Raw genomic sequence first — 5,455 nt, forward strand, 5'->3', positions numbered from 1 at the left:
GGACAAAAAAGCATTATATGATCCATAGTTTCTATCATCTCTTGTCCACAATCGCAAACACGTTCCGAAAACGGAAGTCCCAAGAAACGACCAGAGAGCACCTTAGAGGGGAAGGAGTTAAGTCTCGCCAAGGTGAACGCTCTGCGTTGTCTTGGGATCTTTAAAGTGTAGCAATATGACGGAATAGCCTCAGGGGGGGCAAGACCCAAGGATAGACCAGAGCAAGTATGTCAAGCTCTTTGGAGGGTACTGCTGAAGTCAAGATCCTTTAGTTTTGATTTAATTTCTCTGAGCGACTCGTTTAACAATGAAGTTGTTATATCAATCCCCAAGGTTGTTAATTTCTGTGTAATTAGCTTTGATCGACTGCTCTTGTAGGTGTCGCAGGGGATTAAATGTGAGAAACCCACTTTATTCATGCTACCACCCTGGGCACCCTTCTTCACAAACTCTGTAAAAATTACTTGTACAGGAGTAGTTTAATATTGCATTTGGCTATAACAGTCACTAAAAATCCACACAAATCACTGACACCCAGGTCTCTTTTTGTAGCAGGAACTCCTTTGCATATTAGGTGACCCCTAATGTAATCCTCTAAGAATTTACAGTGCTCTTCTTACAAGGGCTACTGTAAGCTCTTGGAGGATTGGCTACATTAAGGGTGTGTCACTTAATATGCAAAGGAGTTCCTGCTACAAAAAGAGCCCTGCTGACACCCTAATCCTAAATATATTCTGGTTGCAAATATTTGATGCTATCATCTATGAAAGAAAATGCTTTGCGTATATATCATGATTTTCTACTGTGTATACACTAGCATTCTTTGGATTATAGAAAAGAACAAAGAGTATCTTTGCATAGAAATTTCTTTGCATTTTCAACAAATCACTGAACACTGCAATGTTGTGATTGTCATCCCATTGAAATTCACATAATGCCCATGAGCCAAAGTCCCTTGTGTCCAGCTCCACAGAGGCAGATGAAGCTCTTTGAAAACTCATGAGGATTTTAAAATGTAGCATCTTCCCAAACATATCAAGGCCTCTGAATCCTTGTTGAAGAGAAATCATGAGTCTATTTCTCTCCAATAGGATACTCAGTAGCAAATATGTAACAGTGATTCCATTGTATTTCATTTTACTAAGGGATTCCTGTATCTCTTCTTGAGAATATCCCATTCCAACCATAATGTCTATTCTCTTCTAGTCTGAGATGTCTAGTTCTGGTTCAACAAAAGGTTTAAGTTCATCATCCTCATTCCCTGCATTGATCCACCTGTCCTTCATCATTTGCTCAAGAGTGCCTCTTTTACTTGGGTTTAGCACCAGGAAATGTTTTAGCAGGTTTCTACAGTATGTGGACATGTAGAAAGGAATCCTGTATTTTCCTCTAGTACTCTCTCTCTGAATTCTTTTAGATTCTGACCATTGAAAGTCAGAGACCCACTGAGGACTTCTGGTTCAGCATGGCGTGGCGAAGGGTGGTTCTCGGTTCTCTCGGAGCCACCCAATCCCTTTCCGCTCCTTTCAGAGCCTCCCAGTTGCTGGGAGAACTCCGCCAGACCTCCTGGAGAGAGGTTTGGAGCAGGGGGCTCTGTTCTGGCACCTCCTGCAGCTGGCAATGTGTGGGAGGGTGTCCAATATTCCTCCGAAGCAGGAGCGGCTTGCGGAGTGGAACCTGGACACCATGTTCCACGTAGCCGCAGCCAACCATTATTTTTAATCATATGTAAGGATTACAATGAGAACAGCAACAAAGAAGAAGAAATCTAAGAAAAAGGAGCTGTGAGTACTCATAATCACTAAAAAGAGAAGAATGGTAGTGAAAGTACCCCAAGTATGTTTGTCCAGAATGGAGAGGAATAGCGGCCAGAGAGTATGTTGGAGCGGATGGAATGTTTTTGTATGTTTGTTTCTCGGGGAGAACTGTGACTTTTCTCAAGGGAAGCTTATTTTGTGGACATTAGATAGAAGAAAAACGACTTTTGAAACATTGACTGTTAGAACGTGAATAATTTAATCTGAAATCAACAACTAAAATGGCGTCCGGAGTAGGCGAGGAAGAAATGGATAAAACACTCTGGTAGGAGAGATATATGTAGAGCAACTTTTGAAAATTTTGAGGGAAGGAATACGGAAAGGTGTTGAAGAAGCATGTGCAAATATACTAGGAAAAACAAATAACACACAATTGGAATTGGAAAATAAGGAAAAATTGGAACAATGTACCCAGAATGTAACACAAAATTTGGTATGTCGGCAAGGGAAAGACAATGCTGAAACTTCCCCCTCACCTCCTTCACCAATTCAAATAATGGGAAAGAGGACAGTAAACAGGACGGAGATAAAGAGGTTACTATCAAAAAAGCAGGAACCAAAATTACACATTAAAAAAGAAAGAACTCGGAAAAAGAAAAGGAAAAAGTGGCGTACTTGGAAGTTTAAAGGGGACAATACAATACGGGCGTATGATTTGCAGACAGTGAAAGGAAGCAGCATGGTAATAATTTACCATACATGCAAGGAAAGGAAACATCTAGACATGTTGCTACGAAAACAAAGATTACAGACCCCAAGAAGAAAAGTTAAATTGTATGGAAGAGATGAGTCTTTTACTTTTTCTGATGTCTGCCCTGCTGGAAGAATTTGATCTTGAAAATCTTTGCTAGGAGTTAAAAGTTTATAGTGGTATAGTGTGCTAAGGTGAAAATTGAAGGTGTGGGTGCTTAGTTAGAAAGGGTGCATAGTTAGGGTAGAAATGTCTATCTTGGTTAAAATTTTGTTGGAAAATGGGTATATATGGTCTTGAAATGATGATAGAACTGGTTAGTTAACCTGTATTAATTTTCAATAATAGTTAATGAGAGAGATAAAGTGTATCAAAATTTTATAAAGAAATGTTTGGATACCAAATAGTATTATGTTCAATGCTTTGGATGTTAAGATTCAAATGAAAATTTAAATGGTTAAAAAAGAAAAGATAAGGGAAAAAATTCAAAAGTTAATTTATATAAAAATTAAAATTGATGATCTATGCTTATATTAGAAATAAGTAATGTATAGTTAACTGGATTAAGAGAGATTTGTTACAATTTATCCCCGAGAGGATAATTGTTGGCTCTAGATAATTATAAATGGCAGTATGCTAAACTAATTGCTTGGATAGATATGAGAAACTGTATAAGCAATATGAGAAAAAACTAAAGTTCAACAAATGAAAACTTAATAATGTGCCAGCATTAGTTGTTTGTACTCAGTAATTGGTAATTGGGTGGAATTTAAGGAATATATAATTCTTTTTTGTTTGGCTAGGTTGCTGAAAAAATATTCCCAGTCTATATGTGTATTTCTGATGATGTTCTTGTTTACAAGCTATGTACAACTATATATTATCTTGAAAACCTAATAAATATATTTTCTTAAAAAAAAAGGAAAAAAGAAAGTCAGAGATTCACTCATGAGAGTGTAAAGAATGACGCCTAAGCTCCAAATGTCAACTTCGGGCCCGTCGTACTTTTTGCCTTGGAAGAGTTCGGGAGCAGCATATGGAGGACTGCCACAAAACAGGTCCAGTGTGTTTCCCACTGTGAACTCATTGCTAAAACTGAAACCAGCTATTTTAATGTTCATGTCGGCATCTAACAATAGATTTTCAGCCTTTAGATCTCTATGAACAGTATGCTTTTGGTGGCAATACTGTACTGCAGACACTATCTGTCTAAATTTAGCTCTTGCTTCCTTTTCCTTCATTCTTCCATGTGCAGCTAGATAGTCAAATACCTCCCCCCCGCTCGCATACTCCATGATTAAGTAGAGCGCTTTTTCTTTCAATTGCTTCAAATAATTTAGCTATATTTGGATTATTTAAAATCTTCATTATCCTTACTTCCCTGAACAGCTTCTGTAGACTAGTCGGATTCAACTGAGTGTTGTCAATTATTTTTATTGCAACCTCTCTGCTGGTGAGGATGTGCCTGGCCAGTTTAACTTTTGCAAAATTCCCCTTTCCAATTGTTTTAAGAAGTCAGTAATTCCCAATATGGGGCTGCTCATCTGCACAGGAAGCTATAGAATTCCTACAGCGGGCCCCAGAGCGACTAGTCCGAGATGAAACATCCTGCCGTCCTTCACCATGAGAGGTGTGCTTAAACAATTAAAAGGGTCCCAGGTCCCTTGTTGATGTTCTAGAAAGGTTGCCAACAGCTCCTATAGGATACATATATTAAGCTGGTCCTATAGATCATAGAGATCACTCTAAAATAGTGCCTTACCATACTCAGCTCCTGGCTTCTCTATTTACTTCGTTGGTGTTGGCTTCTCTGGACATATTCTTTTGTACATATGAAACTCTCACCTCTGTTCAAGTGTATGGGAGCAATTCTTGTGAACACCACTATAATGATTTCAAGTTATATGTGTGTGTTTCTTTAAATGGTTGGTGTCAGAAGAACAAGGGAGGTGAAAGAGAGAGATTGGTTGGTGAGTGAGGTGATTGGTTGGTGACTGAGAGTGTATCAGCGGAGCTATGTTTGTGTGTGTGGAGAGAGAGAAGGCAGAGTGTTCAGTTGAAAGTTGGAAGTCTGAAGTCAGCTGCTGTCAGTTGTACTCAATCTACGCAGTCTGAGAAGTATTCTTCTAACTAGAATCATATAGAAGTGCTGTGAAAGGCATCTCTCCCCTTATATAAAGCCGTAGTGGGGTCCAACTTTCCAGTGCACACCTACAGTGTTTGGGCGCAAGAACTGTCAGTCAGATGATGCTGGCTGGGTTGCCTGGCTGCTTTGTGTAGTCCCGCCCATGTCAGCCCGGCCAGCATGTTCGGTTCAGTCTGCTCTGGGCCTCTGACAGGAGAGGACCATCTGCAGACTGAGCACAGGGATGGGACTTCTACGGCTGGGCCGCTTCAGCCCTCTCTTCTCTGATTGGGCCAGCATTTCAAGGTCATTTGCATATGGAAGCTGATTGGACTTCACTCCATTCTGCACCTCAATCCCCCCCCGCAAGACAGTTGGAACAGTCACTTGCATATAGGACCTGGTGTATTCTGAGGTAAAATATGTCCTCACTCACAACACATCACTTCCCCTTCAAAAGAAACAAACCCAATAATACAATCATGCCACACCACAAAAAAGACAGATCACACCACAAGCAGAATACCACAAAGCAAAAAATGATACGAAAAGGTGCCAGCAGTCACCCCATTACTGCCACAGATATGTACCTGAGAGCGCTTCAGAGGATGGTGTGCAGGTCCCAGGTTCATGTTTTAAAAGCTGCCTGGGGGATTATGGACCTTTCAACCTTAACATACCTCATAGGGTAGTTGTGCGGATCATACGGGGGAGAGGAGAATGATGTCAGCTGCTTTGGTTCCCACTGCAGGGAAAGACTGCCCTTTCCCTAGGCAGAGGCTGTGTGGGGGGAGATGTAAACCTGAAGACAGACAGGCAGAT

The 5,455-nt window shown here is 40.4% G+C and overlaps 1 pseudogene; it reads right to left on the reverse strand.

Moving 5' to 3' along the window:
* Positions 1–761: 761 nt before the first annotated feature.
* LOC107112037 overlaps positions 762–5,455 on the reverse strand; it is a 47,449-nt pseudogene continuing 42,755 nt past the window's right edge.

This window comes from Gekko japonicus, unplaced genomic scaffold (assembly GCF_001447785.1).
Source record: "Gekko japonicus isolate JY-2015 unplaced genomic scaffold, Gekko_japonicus_V1.1 scaffold3254, whole genome shotgun sequence".
Taxonomy (NCBI): domain Eukaryota; kingdom Metazoa; phylum Chordata; class Lepidosauria; order Squamata; family Gekkonidae; genus Gekko; species Gekko japonicus.